This window comes from Capsicum annuum, chromosome 12 (genome assembly GCF_002878395.1).
Source record: "Capsicum annuum cultivar UCD-10X-F1 chromosome 12, UCD10Xv1.1, whole genome shotgun sequence".
Classification (NCBI taxonomy): Eukaryota; Viridiplantae; Streptophyta; class Magnoliopsida; order Solanales; family Solanaceae; genus Capsicum; species Capsicum annuum.
The window spans coordinates 64,317,347-64,339,458 of NC_061122.1; positions in this window are offsets into that span (position 1 = coordinate 64,317,347).

The window sequence follows — 22,112 nt, forward strand, 5'->3', positions numbered from 1 at the left end:
CCTCGGGACCTGAACCAAAGATCTACCTAGCCTAATATAGACATTACAGAGTTACTGGCATTGTCAGAATTTGCATATGAGTTCATTTTACTATGTTTTTTCCTAGTGGCCATTTGGAACAAGCAAAGACTTCAACATAGGGAATTGGATCTAAAAACCAAATGAATTGTCCTTAACTGAACTGTTAGCTCCATCAAATCATAAATTACTTAGGGAAGCTATAGAGAAGATCTAATGAACAAAATAAGCAAAATTATGGAAAATGACCTGATGGGTCATTATAATATCCACTACTAAAGGAACATTTGTTCGCAAAAGTTAAGGATTAGGATGTAGCTGTGTCTCGAACAAGTGAGGATACTATGTCAAGATCTTATTCTTGATCTCCCAAGTGGCCTCCTCCACTGAGTGATGCCTCTAATAAAACTTATCTACTGGAATATCCCTAGTGAACATCTTCCTGACATTACTTGCCAAAAAAAAGCCTCGTCTTCTTTAGAAAGGTCAAATACTCATCGAACTGGAATGAGTCCCATCTTAGCACATGACAGTGATTAGGAATGTATCGCTATAAAATAGAAACATGGAAAACTAGATTAACAACAGTAAAATTTGGAGGCAGAGCTAACTCATAAGCCACCTCACCAACTGCACAAAGAATTTCAAAAGGTCTGATGTATCTAAGACTGGGCTTGCCCTTCCTTCCAAACCTCATCACACCCTTTATGGGCAATACACAGAGAAATACATGATCACCAACTCCAAAAATCAAGACACGAAGCCTACAATCTGTATAGGACTTCTTCTTACTCTGAGCTACTCTCAACTTATCCCAAATTACCTTAACTCTAGCCAATAGCTCCTAAAGCAAATATGTACAATGGTGTCTAACCTCGAAAGTCTCAAACCATCTAATTAGAGATTGAGATATGCTACCATAAAAATCCACAAAAGTCGTTAGCTCAATACTCGAATTACAGGTGCTATTTTATGCAAACTTTGCAAAGGATAAGTGCTCCTCCTATTAGCCACCAAAATACATTACATTGGCTCGAAGCATGTCCTTAAGAACTTGAATAGTCCACTCAGATTGACTATCTATCTATGGATGAAAGGTTGTACTAAGGTCCACCTGATTATGCAACTCTTAAAATGCTCTCTAAAATCTATAAGTGAACATAGATCCATTGTCTGAAATAATAGAAATAGGCACACCATGAAAATAGACAATCTCCCGAACATAGATATGGGCCAATCTCTTACCACTGATGAACATCTAAATAGAAATAAAATATGCTGACTAGGTGAAATGATCTACAATGACTCAAATGCCACCGGAACCATGGGAAGTCCGAGGCAAACCACTAACAAAATCCATGGAAATTCACTCCAATTTCTACTCGAGAATAATTAATCTCTGAATCAATCCACCATGTCACTGATGCTTAGCTTATACCTACAAACCACATAGTTAATGAGCTACAAAGTCTACTAAATGTTTATTCATATCGATCCACCAATAATATTGTCTCAAATCTCTATACATCTTATTTGTGCTGGGATGAAAGGAATATGAAGAGCTTTGAGCCTCATGCAAAATCAACTAAATCAAGTCCTCAACCCTTGGATCACAAATTCCACCATCAAATCTCAAAACACCCTCGGTGTCTATGGTGGTCCTATCGGAATCACCACTCAACACCTGATCATGAATGAAGCTAAGATTACTATTCTTAAACTGACAATCTCAAAATTTCTCAAATAGCGAAGACCATGCCTTCACGCAATCCAAAATTTCCTAAGGTCTGAAATATCAAGGCGAATCATCAAGTCAGCTAAGGACTGAATACTTTATGCCAACGACCTCTAAGAAAATAAAATAGAAGCCAAGCTGCCCATACTTCCTTCCTTCTGGCTCAAGGCATGTGCTACCACATTTGCCTTGCTTGTATTGTACAAGATCGAAATATCATAATCCTTAAGCAAATCCATCCATCTACGTTGTCTAACATCAAGCTCCCTTTGGGTCATATGATACTGAAGTATGCAATGATCGGTGAAAATCTCATAATGCACACCATAAAGATAGTGCCTCTAAATCTTAAGCGTGAAACTACCACCGCTAACTCCATATCATAAGTGGGGTAGTTGCGTTAGTGTGCTTTAAGTTGTCTAAAAGCATAACAAATGTCACAACCTTGCTTTATTAATACACAAGCTAAACCTACATCAAAAGCATCACCAAATATGATGAATTCCTCACTCTCAATAGAAAGAGCTAAAACAGGAGCTGATGTAAGCAAATCCTTAAGCTTACCAAAGCTCAACTCATACTTCTAGGAGAATCAAAAGGAAACCTCCTATTGAGTCAATCTGGTCATAGGTGCTTAAATTGTAGCTAAACCCTCGGCGAAGCATCTATAATAGTCAAACAAACCAATGAAACTACGGACCTCATTCGAAGATATAGGTCTAGCTCAATCACAAATCACCTCAATTTTGGTGAGTCTACCATAATACCATCCTTAGAAACCACATGCCCAAGGAATGTCACTTATTGAATCCAAAATATGGTCATTCTCATAGAAAATAGGAATACCAGACAAGTTTGTAGGGAACACATTAGGAATGTCACAAACAATAGGAACAGAGTTAAGCAACAGACTCTCTACACTAGTACAAAATATATAAGCGAGGTAAAACTCACAAGCCCTCAAAATAAATCTCCTAGCACACGTATTGGAAGTAAACCTCATCAACTTGCGACTAATAGCTTCCTACCACACGACTAGGGGTACACCAGGTATGGCTAAGGTAATGGTCTTGGAAAAATAATCCATGACCACATAATAGTGGGATAACCAGAATATGCCTAAAATCATATCAAAATCCATAATATTCAGAATAATAAAATCAACATAAATATCAATATCTCGGAAAGTCACAATACCTGATCTGGAAATTCAATCCACTACTAAATAATCACCCACGAGAGTAGATACATGTAATAACTTAGATAATAGTCAAAAGACAACTCCAACCATGTTGCATAATAAGAAGATGTATAAGAATAATGGGTCATGGATAAAAAAAAGCAACGGCCAACTGGCGACACACCAAAATTGTACCTATAATAACAACATTCAAAGTCTAAGCCTCGGGTTTTGTAGGTACTGCATACAACTGACCACGCCCGCCACCTTGTTGGGCACCTGAATGACCTCTTATCTTGCCTGCCTAAGAACCTCCTCTAGTACCCTGAAAACCACCCCTGCGACCATGAGAACCGCCTTTAGCTAAGGGATGAACTGCTATAATAGGGGATGTACCCTGAGCTAAAATAATAATCGCCCTCAACTAAACCAATATCATGAATATTGATTGGGAGATCCACAACTATAGTATGACACTTGAGCTGAACCAAAAATAATAGACCTAATTCACTCAAACTAACCACCATGTCTAGAATAACCAAATAATAAGCCTCTCGAAGACTAACTACTACCCTTACAGGTCGATAACTAGCATTAGACTAACCTGCATTAGTAATTTGAAGCATTACTTGTAGGTCGACTAGAGTGAATCTAAGATTGATAGGATGGGCGTAGAGGATACCTGCTCTAAGAACTACTATCTCTAGGTCAGGAACTATGATGAATCCCACTGAATTTTCCCTGAAACCTAATCCTCTTATCATGTCTCTCATGACCCTCATGATGCATCTCCTCAATCACCCAAGCATGATCTAACATCTCAACAAAGACCTACCCAAAATAACTAAACTCTATGTAAACATATGAATGGGAAGTCACTACCCTCTAATAAAACAACATACTCTCTCATTCTCAATGTCCAAAATAGAAGTCACATGCCTAGCCAACTCATGAAAATGAGCCTCATACTCTATAACTGTCATGGAGCCTTTCTCCAATCTTGAGAACTAATCCTTCAAATGATATCTAATGCTGGGAGACATGTACTTCTCTAAGAATAGCTTGAAAAACTGAGTTCACGATAAATGAGAAAATCTAGCTAGTCTAGAATTTATACAATCTCTCCCCCAATATTGAGTAGAAAGGTCAAACTAAAATATGGTGTAACCCAGACTATGAGTCTCAACAAAGCCTAAATTATGTAGCCTATCCTTATAAGCAATCAGAAACACATATCCATCCTTCCATGGTGAACCAGAAAACATAAGCTAAGAAATCTCAATAATCTAGCCAACATCTTCTACTCCTCAGAGGATATAGCATGTTGGGCAACCACTAGCTGAGCAACTACCGGCACTGGAGGGACCTCAACACTGGGAGCCACAACTATAGGCTGCACCCCCACCTCAGTTCCACTCTTATCTTAGACTGTGCAACATCTGACAGTGCGCTACTAACTAACCTTAAAAGATAAACTAAAACATCTCTTAGAATTGAAGAGGAAATAAACCCTGGTGAATCGTGGGCTGGTCTCTGGCCCACTACTGATTAAGGTGAAAGAATCTTTAGCTCATGAAAAGGAATAAGGTTTGGTTAAAGACCCCTATTTAGCTCAATATTATAGGCAGGAGAAACACTAGCATAATCAATAGTTAAACCATTGAGAAACTCTCAAACTATAGGTCCAGAGTCAAGTGAAAGATTCTCCACATTAATATCACAAATATAAGCAAGATAAGACTAGAAATCCCTCAAAATAAGTCTCCTAGGATGCATATAAATAATAATCCCCATCGACACTTGGCTAAAAACTTTATGCCTTACGATCGGAGGTATGCTAGGTATGGATAAGGTAATAATTTTACCAAAAATATCCACGATCGCATGATAGAGGGATAACCAGTCATGCGCAGAATCACATCAAAATCCACCATGTCCAATATAATGAGATCGAATGGTATCAACATCTCTACCAATCATGACACATCATCTAAAAATCCAATCCACTACAAGAGAATCACCCACTGGAGTAGATACATGTAACGACATAGATGATGAATCCTAATATAACTCTAGCCGTGGAGCAAAATAAGAAGACACACAAAAATAAGTGGATCCTAGATCAAATAAAGAAAAAGTTGACTGACGTCACACCAAAATCGTACCTGTGATAACAATATCTGAAGACTTAGCCTTGCGTCAAGCTGGTACTGTGTATAACTGACCGCGCCAGCCATTTGGCTGGGCTCCTGGTCCACCTTCAATCCTATCTACCTTAGAGAATCCATGAGAAACCTAGAGACCACCTTTACGACTACGCATGCCACTTATAGCTGAGGGATGAACTACCCTAATAGATGGGACCCACTAAGTTGAAAGAATAACTGCTCCTTAACTAGGGCACTCTCTTGCAAAGTGACCAAAAACCACATAAACATGGAATATCCCATGAACTTTACCAAAACTCGAAGATGAACATCTCAAGGACTGACCACCACTTTGCCAAAATAGTCACTTGAGCCATATTGGCCTCTATCAATAATCTAAAGTGCAGCCTGAATGGGTCTACCAGACTGAACCTGATACCGAAATGGCTGACATGGATAATATCCAACCTTAGAACCACTACCTCTAAATCTGGAGCTACTACGACTCCCACTAAATCTACTCTGATATTGTAGTCTATTATCACTACCCCCTTGGGTCTCATGATGCATCTTCTCCATGAGCTAAGAATGAATAGAAGCCTCAGTAAAAAACCTACCTACAGTAACCAAACTCTATGTAGTTATGCGAAGAAGAAGTCTCAATCCTCAAATAAAGCAATGAACCCTCTCATACTCAGAAGACGAAATAGAATTAGTATGTCTAGCCAGCTTATGAAAATGATCCTCATACTCTATAATAGACATGGATCCCTACTCTACTCTTTTGAACTGATCTCTTAATCGATCTCTAAGGTTGTGAGGCATGTACTTCTCTAAGAAGATCTTAGAGAACTGAGCCCATTTCAAAGAAGAATATCCAACTATCCTAGAATCAAGATGACCTATCCACCAATATCAAGCTACCAAATTTAGCTAATAAGAAGTGTAATCCATACAATGTGTCTCAACCAGGCCAAAATTATGGAGCCTACCCTCTTAAGCAATCAGAAACTCCTAAGCATCCTCGCCCGGTGTACTAGAAAACCTAGGCGGAGCCAACATCAAGAAACTACCCAACATCTTCTTGTCCTCAACAAAAATAGCATAATGGGCAACCACTAGCTGAATAACTACCGACTGAGCAACTGCTGGTGCAAGAGAGACCTGAACTCTTAGAGATGCAGCTATAGGCTACGCCCCTACCTCAGTACCACTCGGATCTATAGAATTTACACCATCAGATAGTGCGCCACCAACAAACTCTAAAGTCTAGACCAAAGAATCCCAGAGCACTAAATAAGAAATAAACCTCGATGGAGACTAAGCTGGTCCCTGGCCCACTGCTGGTAAAGGCTTTCTATCTTAGCCCTTAGTTGGGGGTACATATCGAGGATGTCCACAACCTTTAGTCCGTATAAAAATAATGATAGGATCCCTAGGCTCGGTATCCAAACCTTTATCTCGTGTAGCGTTATCATGTGTCCTAGCCATCTGCTAAAGAGTAAAACCAAAGGAAGGATTTAGAAACCAACTAAGTGTTTTAGCACGAAATAAATGAAAAAAAGTGAAGACCTCCTAAGAATGTCCAATGGCCTTGTAAAAATAAGAAACATATATTATTATTCCAATTTGTGGGGCTCTACAAAAAATAAGAAACATATATTATTATTCCAATTTGTGGGGCTCTACAAGACACTTGCTCTTGTACCAACAATATCGGTGGAACCTATGCTCTAATACTAATTTGTAATGAACCAATTTATGAGTAATGATAGCACCAAATCTATCACTCTATTAGGTAAGGCAAACCATACTCGAAGCTAGATCTAATAGGCTAATTTGGTAGAAAATGGCCTAAAAGCCAAACATTTACAATTAATGATTTAAATACCAATACTATAATCAAAAGAGTGTAATAGATAGATAGAAACCAACAAATATCCCAACACTCGGTAGTGTCGAGATAAGAGATACTACAAAATAAATATGAGTACTGAATAGTAAAATACAATCTATCTTGAATGCGAAAGGGTAGGCATATTAAATAGAAGGAAAAAGGGTAACTCCATCTCTAAGAGCTCACCCAATTTCCAAAATCAATTCTGTACAAACATCAAATCAGATGCAACAACTAGTACTCGAATTGGCACCAAATGGTTACAAAAGTGTAGTATACATACCAAAACCATGGGTGCTCATTAGGTATCATCGGCCGACTAAGATAAATTATGATACAAATATAATTAGATACCAGATAGAATAATATAAGTCAATGTAAAAGGGGAAAACCTGGAAATATGCTCTGACACCATAGATAAATAAGTAAATGCATATAGGACAATAACATAAAGATTAAACAATTAAAGCTACAAGATTGGCTCCCATAAGACAATAAGTACATAAAATTAAATAACCCAATATAGGCCCCCATCAGTCTGGAGGGTACTATCAAAGAACTATGCGGCCGAAAAAGTATAGGTAACCAATTTTTCATGCCAAGTTTTAGTATTGATTCGATGTGTAGTACGTCATATAACAACCTTCAATTACTGACCTTGAACCAAAGCTCATATCATCATCATCACAATCAACTGCCAGACTTAAATTGGGGCTCATACCATTAATGTCATAATCAATTGCTGGACTTAAATCGGTGCTCATACCCTCAATGTCATAATCAATTATTAGACTTGAACTAGTGCTAATAACATCAATAATTAGGATCATAAATTATTTCAATACTCATAGTTATAAGTCAAAAAACTAAGTTTTAAGCCATTACCCGTATCTATAAGCCACATTATGGCTAGGTTCCATTAATCATATCAATAGATCACACCATACATATGTATATGCCATAATATATCAGTTAGACATATTATATCCACAAGCTGTATTATGTCACTAAGGCGTTAATCATAACTATGAGATATAACACATCTATAGACAATATTATTTTTATATCTAGAGTCTATATCAATGTTCATGTACATGCAATCTATGTCATACATTTTGTATTAAGAAATATCATTAATAATACCCAAAATTAGCACTGATCTTCCAACATCCAACTAATATACGAAATTAATGTATTCAATATCTTCGACTATGAAGCCCATCATTAGTAAAACTATAACATGCATAACCAATCTCACAATGCTTATCCAAGTCTTAGCCTAAGATGGGTCGAAAGGCCTACGCCTAATCCCTAAAAGCCTACTTAAGCAACATCTACCCCCAAACTAGGCTATGGTATCTAAGTTCACTCATAGATGTCAAGTAAAACATCATTAGTCCTAAGATAGTGATCCTTCAAATACACGAGCAACTAAGGCAATCCGACAAATAATGGCAGCTTAGGCATTCTCTTAACTCATACCACTAAGGACAATATTACTCTAACAACATTAACTAGGGAAATTTCACCCACTATGAGTAATTAAGCTTTTCCATCATAAATATATATCAAAAGGTTTCAATCCACCTAAATCATGAATAACTATGGCAACTACTCAAGGTCACCAATTTCAAGATAACCTAATGGTCTAATTAAACTAAATATTCTCATTCATACTTACAAAATGTAAATCCCACCCCATATGCAGAATAGTATCATAATCATACTATGAAATAGATCAATGTATGAAGAAGGTAAACCTAGCCTACCTAGGTACTGAAGAAAGCCTAAAAAATTGCTAAATTATCTATCTTTCCTTCTGAGAAGCTTTTGCAAGTGTCACACTATCAAAATTATAATCTACTCATCAAAATGAGAAAAACGGTACACACGTTGAACTATTATACTGCGTGTCCAAAATTTATGTTAAAGTCCTAGTTGGCCATCTACAAAAATTGCATTTTCAAAACCAACTCAATGTCCACCTATGCTCTAGGAATATTTACCCTTAAAACTAGGTGAATTCTGAGCTATATTGGTTCTAAAGGTGAGCCACCAAGATTTTGGGGATTTTAAAAAAACATGGCAAAATCACCTTTGGAAATAATGAAATCATACCTTATTTCGATGAAAAATCACGTAAACCAATGATACTAAGGCTCCGCAATTACCCACAACTGTTTCTCCTAAGAACTTCCAATTTTTATAGTTTATATCCTAGAGAATGGATGAGAGTTGTGAAAAATTGAGCTAAGTATTTATACCCTTCCTAGGCATGGAGTGCCTCTAAAGTGGTCAATTAGCTACTTTAACGGTTATCACTAAAGCATCTAGTATCACTAAAATAATACATAGCCCTATAGATATACCGCTAAAGAGGACCATAGGCTATTTTAGTAATGGTCGTTAACACACTGATGCGCTGCTAAAGCGGTACCTACTGGCTGGGCAGGGCTGCTTAATTTCCCTAAGGGCCGCTAAGCGGCCTCCTGTAAAATGCCCAAATGGCTGCTTTAGCGGTTGTACTAGGTTTTCGGACACATATGAATTTCCAAATCTCTCCCAACCCCTCGGGTTAATTCATAATCCTATATACTCAAACAAAATATGCTACATTATCAGATTTGACATTTTAGATATACAGGCATAGTCAAAATATCCCTCTGAGGTTGTTTTGAGAAAAATAGGTCCCATACCCATTTACTATTTTCTTAACTTTTGACCAATAGCTTGAAATGAGCCCAGGTACCTCAGGACTCGAACCAAGGACTCCATCTGGCCTAAAATCGACATTCTAGAGCTATTGGAATTCAATATTTAGTACACGAGATAGTTTTACTGAGGTTTTCACCTGATAGCCAATTTGAACCAGCGAAGGCTATTAAAGAATTATCTCTAAAAATCAAACAAACTGCCTAATAACTGAAATATTAGTCCGAGAAAGTCATGAATGACTTAGGGAAACTATAGGAATTATCTAAACAATAATAATGAGCAGAAATATATAAAATGTCTAGGAGGGTTATTCAGTGAGGTAACTTTCATAGTTGCAAAAAAGGGGTTGGCCTAGTCGGTCCAGCTTTCTTCTTTGCGACTGCGATGGATACATTTGTGAAGGTCTATTCAAGTTAGTTTTTCATTTTTGACAAGGGTCCTACATTGATGAAGGTGGAACACTGGGGGTATATATAGATGATGCCTTTATTTTTAGCTTATTTCTTTTGTCTAAAACTCCGTTATAGTCATCTAAGAGCTTTAAAATTATAGAAAGTTCATTATCTAATTCCAGGATTTGATTGGGGACTTTGTTTGGATTATTTCCCTATCATTATTCTCAATATTTTCAGCTTAAGTTCTATCCAATTTAGTTCCTATGTTTCTTGTTTATTGTGGAACTGTCTTGAGACTAGTTTGAGCTTTAATTATACCTAATTTTGTGGTAAATAATCCTTTAGCTGAGAGAGATGTTGTGACGATATCCCACAGATTTACAACACTTATGATGCTTTAAAATATGAATATTTTTGTAGGGTATTTTCATATGGATATGATAGGTTTAAGTGCTTGCATGATAAATAGGTTCAGAGAAGGGAAATGTTTTAAATTATACTTAAAGAGAATCAAACAAAAATTGCCACGAATACGGGATCGGACCATGATTGTGCCAAGTATGTCATACCAAGAACCAGAGAAGTGTATCTTAGAAGTCACTCAGATGAAGGCATTCTTTGATTATGCAATGATATCAGGATCGTGTAAAGTAACTGTAGAATGGAAACCTAAAATCAATATTGTAGGATTCAAGTATAATGGAAATTAGATAAGATCCAAACACGATCATATGCTGGTTGTGTAACCATACCATGATGTCGTGGGAAGACAACCTGATTTGTTGTTTGTAGAGAATCTAAATGAAGATCAATGACACGACTTTATTTTATGGTCATGAGTAGAATCTATGAGGTTATAGTGAGAGTTTTACCAGCCAATACCTAAATATTAAAACCTATGAGCAAAACTACGGGAACTAAAGGATGATCATGGGTTCTGGCAACGATTCTACCTTTCTATAACCTGATGTCATCTAACCAAATTTCTTATTTGAATTAGGATCAATTTTATTTTGTTTATAAATATTCCTATGGTGTATTTTATACATTTTTACACTCATTCATATTTTACAACATTATATTGTGAGATTCGAAGGCCTATTCTTTAGATTTCAAGAACATCATTTCTAGGGTTTTAATTCAAGTTGAGATTTTGGAGTTTTCTTAATATTGTAAGTTCATAACTATGTTTTCATCTATGAATTCTTCTTATGTTCTTGGAATTATGAGTAGATAAACACCACAACTAGGGTTGTAGGAATTATAAAAGATTAACAAAGTAGTAATCAAAGTACAAGGTGATTCTCGAAGGGTAGTTTGGCATGTACTGTTGTTTCTCTAGCTTGGGGTTCTTTCTAATGAATGCACACATTGGAACTCATCCTATCCTTACTCAGGACTTTATCAAGGGTAATCAGATAGGAATAACAAATCAAAAACAAAACTTGGAGTTATCTTTATTTAATTAGCCTTGAGCCAATGAATATGAAAGACTATATTGGGATCATAAATAGGGGATAGTAATTGATCAACGCCAAAAATACACCTCTAATTGAGAATAAAGCAGTCCTTGTCATGTAAAGAAACCCAACTCAACAGGAAGAACCAAAAGTAAATGGGAGGTTTGTATTAACAATCTCGAACAAGTAACAAATCTCAACTTTTGTGGTAATCAATTGATGACGAACAGTAGGATTATGTTCCCCTTGGCTTCTCAACTCAATAGGCTTACTGTGCTTTGTTGAACCAACCTAGTACTTTGGATGAAAAATCTAATAAGTTATGTAGCACCAACTGTCTTATGGACTCATTAACGGATTCCATCCTTTAGCTTTTGAGTCTCAAAATGTTGCATTACTAACCATTATCCTAGATCCCAGTTAACTATTACCTTTTTATTCTCAAGTTATTAGATGATAGATAACCATCTTACATAGATGATACTGATTAGACTAGATGATGGTTAATCTTCAAATTACTGTTGTAATAATCTTTTTCTAGTCACTACTCCTTTTGTGTAGTATGTAATGATATCCTAGGAGCGATCATGCCATTTGCACCCGCTAAAACATCTATTACACTGAACATAATATAATACATGCAAAGATACTGGTTCAGAACAACTTAGCACTTCCCCTACTTTGGCAATATGCCAGGGTTCGCACAACTCTAGCTAAAGGCTTTTACCGCTCATACTTGTGAAATGATCAACGAAGTTCACAATGAAAATCATTAAACAGTTTTACAATGATCAACAAGTAAAACCCAAAGCCAAACAACTAAAATATAAACCAAAATCAAGAACAATGTAATCATAAGAGCAAAATAGAATCTTGGAATCAAATATATATTTGTAAGTGTTATAAATGCGTAACCTAACTACAAAACATCAAAAGTGTACTTCTAGGATACAAGGAAACAAAAAAATCAAAATCCAAATAAAAAAAGGAAAATTGAGGTTGCTTGCCACTTACTTAGGCCACATACAGACCATATGTACCCCATATGGACCATATGTGGTCTTTAGTAAGTGATATACCTCCTGCACAACTCCTGAAGCTCTCGGAACTTGACCCTTTGGCACTAACTAAGGCCACCTGCGAATCATATGTACTACATAAGAACCATATGTGGTCCTTAGTAAGTGACAGAGTATCCTTTTTCCTGCTTCTGAGCTTCAAAATTGGGATCAAGGGATACTATTTTACACTGGGAAGGTTGTTTAGGTTAAAAGTGGACAAGTATCAAAATGGCCTATGATCCTTTCCTAAACGAATATCCGACAACCTAGGAAAGACTAATCGAGCAAGTTCTGGATTTTACACACAAAAGAAATTAGGTTGCATCTCACTCACATATGGAATAAAGTCATATAACAAGCTATTACCTATCCGGATCATGCATAAGTTAGCTATAACTATAATGTCCCTAAGCTAATGCCATACCAAGAGCCAAAATAGCACCACATATATATATATATATTCACATAGATCTAAAAACAAAATCTTAGAGGGTTATCATTTTTCTCAAAATAAAAAAAAAGTGATTACTTCCCTTAATACTTAAAATTTTTCAAATTACACAAAAACAAACACAATACAAAACAAAACACATCATAACACAAATTTTAACCAAGACACCTTGGTTCTAAAACCATATGGCAGCCGACAGAAAATGTAGCATGACACCAAAAACCCATGGAGACTATTGTATAACCCATTCCAATTAAAAATTATGCATTTTACCTTGTGAGTGTAAAGAATACAAAGAAAGGGAATGAGGACATACCTAGGATGAACTAGGCGTTTGTTTCATCATGATAAAAATCACCATATAACTTGGGTTGCCTCTTAAGCAGTGCCTGATTCATTACTGCGGCACAACCCAATTGCCTTGGATTCTCAAACTTTGCCAAAGTCCACCTCAACATAGACTTTCACTTCCTTAAGGTTTCCCAGTAATGCTTCACCCGCTTCCCATTACCCTTTAACGGGACTTCATCATCATGTTTTATCTCTATAAAACCATATTGGAATACCCAAACCGCAGCGAATGGCCTATACCACCTTGACTTTAACTTTCTAGAAAACAACCAAAGTTTTGAATTATGCAACAAAACCAAATCACCGGGTTCAAACTCTCATTTCTTAATTTTATTATCATGATACAACTTCATTCTTTGTTTGTATATGGTGGAAATATCATAAGCACGGAATTAGAATTCATCCAACTTATTTATGTTGCCCAATCTCGACCTTGCTGCATTAAGTCACAAAAAATTTGGCCTTTTCAATGCCCATAGTGCCTTATGCTCGAGCTCGACCGGCAAATGGCATGCCTTTCTATATATGAGCGTATATGATGAGGCACCTATAGGAGTCTTATATGCTATCCGGTATGCCCATAATGCATCATCGAACTTTCTAGACCAGTTAGTCCTATTGGCATTCACAGTATTCACTAATATTGACTTGCTCTCTCTATTAGATACCTTAACTTGCACACTTTTTTGATGATGGTAAGGTATTTACACCTTATGCATTACACCATATTTATCAAGTAGGGCCTTAAAAAAATGGTTACAAAAGTGAGACCCACCATCACTAATAATTCCACGTTGAGTGCCAAAATCAAGAAAAGATATCTTTTGCAAAAATTTGGGGACACTTCTACCTTCATTATTTGGAAGTGCAACTAGCTCCACCTATTTTGAAACAAACTCAACCTCTACAAAAATATACCTCATTCAATAAGAGCTCACAAAAAGACCCATGAAGTCAATTACCCATAAATAAAATAACTACAACTGTAAGATCGGTGTCATGAGGAGTTCATGGTATCCTGAAATATTACCATGATGCTGGCATTAGTCACAGGCTTGTGAAAAATCATAAGCATCCTAAAAAATCATATGCTAGTAAAACACACACTGCAATTTTTTTTGGGTTTTATGGGTGCCACTATGATGACCCTTAACGGGTGATGAATGACAAACTTCAAGAATATTTATTGTCTCTACCTCAGGGATTCATCTTTGAATAACACCATTCACATAAATATTGAAAATATATGGATCATCCAAAAATAACACCTCACCTTCTGCATAAATCTCTTATGTTGCTGGAAGGAAAGATCTTTTGGGACAAGATCACTTTCCAAATAGTTGGCAAAATCATCAAAATAGGGGATTAAGTCTTGAGATACTGCCAGGACCCACTCATATGGAAAAGAATCATCTATTTAGATCTCACCCCTACTTTCTACATTTTCTCCTCCCCGATCCTAGACAAGTGATACACAACCTGGTTTTCAGTGCTTTTTCGGTCTTTTACCTCAAAGTCAAATTCTTTCAGCAAGCGAATCCAATGAATCAATCTTGTTTTGACATCTTTTTTTTTCACATAAGATATCTCAAGGTTGCATGTTCTATAAGCACTATGACTTTGGTCCCAATCAAATAGGACCAGAATTTTTCAAATGCAAAAACCACTGTAAATAATTCTTGCTCTGCAACTATATAGTACTTCTATGTCGGGTTTAATGCCTTACTAATATACCATATAGGAAAAAGGATATTCTCTTTTTGTTGTCCTAGTACAGAATCTAAGTCCACTCCACTCGCATCATACATGACCTCAAACGGTGCACACCAAACAGGGGACACAATGATAGGAGCCAAAATTAATCATTCCTTAAGGCACTTGAAGGATTTCATGCATGCATCATCGAATACAAAATTCACCTCTTTCTGTAAAAGCTTGCATATAGGATTTGCAATTTTAGAGATGTCCTTGATGAACCTCCTATAAAAGTCAGCATGGCCTAAAAAAGCTCAGTATACCTTTAACAGAGACTGGTGGTGGAAAATTATTAATTACCTCAATGATAGATTCATCAACCGTAGTACCTTATTTAGAGATCTTGTTACCGAGAACACTCTATTCTTTTACCATAAAATGATATTTTCCCAATTCAGCACCAAATTGCACTCTTCACATCTCTGCTGTGGACAGGCCAGATTGGCTAAAAAATTATCATAGGATTCCCCAAGTACTAAAAAATCATCCATGAAAAGATCGACATATCCTCCACTATATCAGAAAATATAGACATCATATATAACTGAAATATGGCAGGAGTGTTATGTAACCCAAATGCCATTCTTAAATGCAAAATCCCCATAGGGGCAAGTAAATAATGTGTTTTCTTAATCTTGGGGAGAAATAGTGATATCATTTTAACCCATGTACCCCTTAAATAAATAGTAGATACCCTGACCTGCTAGTTTATCAAGGATATGACCAAGAAAGGAATTGGGAAGTGGTCCTTTTGGGCTCATGTGTTCAGCTTCTATAAACCATGCAAACTCCCCAATCAGTCACCAATCTCATGGGCACAAGTTCAATTTTCTCAGTAGTAGATACTATAATTGCACCCTTCTTTGGCGCACATTTAACTGGGCTAACCCACTTGCTATCTATAGTAGGGAAAACCACTCCAGCATCTAACTACTTGGTAATTTCTATCTTCATAACCTCCTATATAGAAGGGTTCAATATGTGCTGATGCTCAATTTTGGGATCACATTTTGGCTCTAACATCTTGATAGCAGTAGTTACATAAGAGTCAACCTTCTGTGTCAAACCTAAGATATTATCCTTAATTTCCTTAAGGAATGTCTTTTAAACCTTTTGACCCTTCACCAGCTTAGACAACAACACCTTCATTCGTAATTCTGTATTACGGTTGCCCGACGAAATATACCTTTGTTGCTTCTCTTGGTAGTCATCTTTCTATCTCTAATCACCATCATGCTCCCTACTATAATCTCAGTATCTATATAGATAATAGCTTTGACCTTGGTCTTCCTTCCTTTTGGCTCAAAAATCCACCAATTAATAATCAAGATACTTATCCTCCTCCTCTAAGTCAAATTCATAAGCTATTGAGATTCAACCCTATACACCTCCCGTGTCTACCTTCTCAGAATTTACTACAGCAAATTGCTTAAAAAGTAACCCAATATCAGTCCTCGGCTGTGCAATCTCTTGCTCCATAGAATTATCCACTGCTATATGGTTGTCAAAAGCCCTAATGGCATAAGTGCCAGTACCCCTCTCAGCCTCCCGAGTATGCCACCCGCAGTTAGTGAGAGAAATATGGTCTAAAACCTTAGAAGCTGCTTCCTAGGATAATCTCCTAAGTGCTCCTCTAGTGATTGTGTCTACCATAGCTCGGGAATTGAAGTTTAGTGCTTTATAAAATATCTCCAGCAAGCTCATCCCTAAAATACGATGATTGGGTGTCATGTTCAGCTTCTCTTTAAACTAGAACCAAGCTTCGTATATCAACTCCAAATAATGTTTTTGAAATTCTATATATCATCTTTAAGCTATAACATCCTATCCAAAGGAAAGAAACAATTTAAGAATTGTTTGCGCAACTCATTCCATGTGGTAATAGATCCTCTTAAAAGTATCCCAACCCTAAAGAAGCTTCTCCAGTCAATGAGAAGGGGAATAAAATCAAGAGCAAAGTAATCCCAACCTCAAAATTGAAGTTTAGAATTGAATATATGTTTGTAAGTGTTAAGTGTGCATAAACAAACTATAAAACTCCAAAATGGTATTTATCAGATACAAGGAAACCCCTAAAATCAAAACTCCAATGAAAAAGGAAAATTAAAGTTGGTGTCCACTTACATAGGCAACATACAGACCATACACATGGACCATCTGTGGTCCTTAGTAAGTGACAGACCTCTTGCACAGCTTCTAAAACTCTCTGGACATGACCCTCTAGCATTTACTAAGGCCACCTATGGACCGTATGTACTACATACAGACCATACATTGTCCTTAGTAAGTGTAGAATCTTATTTTTCCTGCTTCTGAGCCTCTAGACTTCAATTTATGACACCTACTTAGGTCACCTTACCCGGTATATGGCAAATACGCCCAGAATTGTCTTCATAATTAGCCAAAATCTTCAATTCTTATATTTTTCTTTAGTTTAGAACTATAACCCTGATTTCCTACAAAACATAATTGAAACACATCATATCTCACAAAACAATCTAATAAAATTGCATATTTTCATAGTTTTAAGCATCAAAAGTGCTATAAATGCATAAAACATAAGTAATTCAAAACCGATGATGCATGAACCTTCAAACTTGGGGATAGTAATCTACAAAGAGCATAATCTGTCGGTTAGATGATGCATAACCTATTGATTCTACATGCTGAATACTACAAGAGATCACTAAAGTACGAAGAACCTATGGAGTTATGAAGTTATTAGGACCACAATCCTAGTGCCTTTCTCATATTGATTACAAATCCAACAATCAACAATTATTACTATTGCTCTTTTATTTCACAAATCCCTTTTTTTACTCTTCTGCCAACTCTTAGACAAACACGTCATAGAATTTTGACCAATTTTCTATGGGATCGGCCCCAACCCTCTTGGCCTTTATATTTAATTCAGCAACTGCATTATACTATTTGGGAGGTGTAATTTGGGTGACTTCAAATTTTGACATCGTTATCGGAGACTTTGATTACAGAGCTGATATATTGTGTTTATAAGGCTATTGGTTTTGTTTGAAGATTCTTCTTTTATGTTATTTGTAGGGTGCATATCAGTGTATGTATAGTACTTATAGCAAGGCAATCCCCTAATTCTATTTGATACAGAACTTGAGAGAACTCTTAGACATAATAAAAAGATGGATAGACAAGGAGTTCATGATCCAACAACCAAACTGAAAGGTTCGCATGGTGGTGGTGAACATCATGATCAGCTACTACAAAAACATGATAGTTACGATACAATAGAACAAGTCACTACTTGATCAATGGAAATGGATAACACCATAGGAGTAGCTACCAGATAAGTAGTAAGGGAAGAGAAGGCTAGACTAGATAATGAAAATCTTTTAGCTACACTTGATGAGAGGGACAGATAGAGAAGAAATAGGGAGAAACGACCTCTATAAAAGTATCTCCCACAATTTAAGGATTTCATAGAAGACTTAAATTTTTTTGATCTATTTAAAATGGGTGCAATTATTCCACCTAAATTTCCTTAAGGTACTATGTTCGACATTACGAGTGTAGTGATCTAACTATTGAACTTATAAAGGTATTTTTTGGCTTTCATAATGTTGATATAAAAATTCATTTTGTGAACTTTATGGGATCTGGAGTTCATATAATCTACCTAGGCTGAGTTAGGTGGCTATTCAATAGAGGCTATTTCCATTCTCTGTAATAGAAGAAACTACTCTATGGTTAGAGGAACTACCACATGAATCTATTACTACTTAGAGCGAGTTCAGGACACAATCCTTGAACCAAAATTTCTTGCTCTCTAGAATGCTATAATTGAAAGATGAGATATACAACTTCAAATAGTTTCATTCAAAGACACTATACGAGACTTGGTTAAGGTTCATGAAAAAGTTACAGAGCATACTGAACAACATAATGTCTTGTAGAAACTTGTTAGGGATATTCTATAGAGCCTTGAATACTAACACTAAGGCTATAACATACACTATCACTAGTGCACATTCCTGAGTCTACCATCGCAACGTGCTTCTGAGATTTTAGATCAGATTGTGATAACTAACCGTGGTTGACATATATAAGAGAAAAATAGACCCATAAGTACTTATGCAAATGGAGCATCTACAGAGTAGAGATAATTAGATAAGGACTAATATTGGGTTGATTAGTAAGCAATTTACTGCAGCTAGAGCAAAAAAGGTCAATGTAGTAGGTGCATAAGGTAAGACATTTAAGTTTGAATATTTTAGAATATAAAAAGGAAGAAAAGTATCTTTATAGAGAGATGGTAGGTTTCAAAGCCAATGCCTAAGGTTTTAATCAAGAAAATTAGAAATATAGGAAAGGGAATCAAGGTTAGAATAACTATAGGGACAACAACAATAGGCCTGGTCATAGAGATAAAAATAGGGACAAATATGGTGATTGGAAGCAAAAAGATAATTACAAAGACAAGAGTGGCATTTACGTTCCATCAAGGAACCAATAATTAGAGGATGGAAGCTTTACTTATGAAACTTGTGAACGAGTCAGAGAGCCAAGAAAATTGCCTTAAGGAGATTAAGGATGACATTTCAAGGATGATCCATAAAGTTGAGTCTTATCCAATCACCATTAAACAAATTGAGAAAAAGTTTGGACATACGTTTGATACATTGAACCAATGTCAGTTGGGTACACTTCATAGAAACACCATCCATAATGCCAAGAATTATGGCCATTGCCTAAACATTATTACTGAAGTGGAAAGAGTACTACTAATCTGCCTTTGCATTTAGCTGATGACTAGAGGGTGAGCCAGTGATTATTGACATATGAATGAAATAAAGGATTTTTTGGTAGAAGACGATGCACCTTGATAGCCTCTAGTTGCTAAAAAAGGATAATACTGGTAAGGGGAAGGGTAATAAGGTCAACCAATTATTGATGTTCATTCTATGACCTCCTTCTCCTATTCCACAAAGATTGAAAAAATTGCCAAAGAGGAAGAATATCTAAAGTTTGCCTCAATGTTTAAGGATTTATTCATAAATATATCACTTGTGATGGTTTTATAAAAAATATAGAGCTATGCCAATTCATGAAGAAATTGGTGATGAAGAAATGGACTATAAGTGTTAAGTATTAATGGGTATGATAAGATGGTGAGCGCACTTGTTGGTAGGGTTTCATACATAAATTCACCAAAGAAGTTGGATCTTGATCTTATAATAGAGTGACCCCACCATCCCAACCTTCTATTGAGGGGCCACTCATTTTGGAGGTCAAGACTATTACTTTATCTTTGTTCTGTATTTTTTTGGGGGTGGGGGGATAACTTTTTGCAAAGGTTAAGGCCTTAATTTTTATATTACAAAGTTTCAAATGGGTTTTGAATAGTCTATAGACATTATTCAAATTCTGTCTGAAATTTGCACTCACAAAATCAAACTCGAGTTGCAATGTATACATAGTATTAAGCACCAATGTAGATGTAATTCTCTTATGCAAGAGCTAATGAAAAATGAGATTATTAAGTTGTTGGATGCAGGTGTGGTTTATCTTATTACCAACAATAAGTGGGCGAACTCAGTTCAATTTATGCCAAAGAAGGGCTGAATCACTATGGTTTCAAATGATATAAAGTAAGCTAATTTCTATGAGGCTAGTCACCAAATATAGAGTTTGCATGGACTACAGGAAGCGGGAAACATTGACAAAGAGAAGCAGATGTTCAACCGTCTTATTAGTAGAGGATGGAATTATATTTTCTTGATGGTTATTATGGTATAATAAAATTTCTATCAACACTAAATACGAAGAGAAGACTATTTTCACTTGTCCATATAAGACATTTCCATTTAGGAGAATATTGTTTTGTTTATGTAACACACCCATAACTTTTCAATTTTCCATGATGACTAGACTTTTTAAAATGGTTGAGGACACTATTAAGGTGTTCATAAATAACTTCTCAGGTGATTCATTTGATGATTGCTTGGTACATCTTGCCAATGTTCTAGGATATACGAGGAATGGAACTTGGTGTTAAATTGGGAGAAGTTTCACTTCATGGTTAAATAAATAATAGTGCTTGGTCACAATTGACATCGATAAAGAAAATATTAAGGTGATTGAAAAGTTGCCTCTCCTAGTTTAAATGAAGGGTATTTGTATCTTTCTAGGCCATACAGGCTTCTAGAGAATATTCATCAAGGACTTCTCTAAGATTTCCAATCTATTGTGCGTACTTTTAGAGAAGGAGGTGATGACACATAACTAAAAGTATTTGAGTGTCAAAAACAAAAGTTATTCAACCTCTATTATTGTGTGTCCAGATTAGACTCTACCATTTATGGTAATGTGCAATTCTAGTGGTATGGCACTAGGTGTATTCCTAGGCCGAAGGCGAGAGAAAATCCTATGTTCCATCTACTATGCAAGTAAATAACATTATTTTTCTTAGAAGTTTTACACAGTGATTGAGCAAGAGTTGGTTGTTGTTGTGTTTGCATTTGAAAAATTTTGGTCTTATTTGATTTGCACAAAAGTGATTGTGCATACAAACCATGCATCTCTCAGATACCTCACTACGAAGAAATATGTGAAGTTAAGATTGATTGTTCATTTATTGTGGGTATTCAACTTTGAATTTAAGGATTAAAAAGGGACCGAGAATCAAGTATTTAACCATTTATCATTCTTTGAGTGGGAGGCAATTTTTAGACTAAGGGATGAGCTAGAGACGTATGATACTTATCCAGATGAGCAAGTGTTGGCAGTATCACAAGACTTAATCCCTTGGTTTACAGAGTTTGTCAATTATTTGGCAAGTGATCTAGTTTCAAAAAATATGCAATTCAAGTAGCGTTATGAGTGGTTAATTTATCATACATAAACATCCGAATTAGCGCATAATACTATATTCTAACTGTTTGACTGAGACTATTTTGTGATTTAATTGCTCTAAT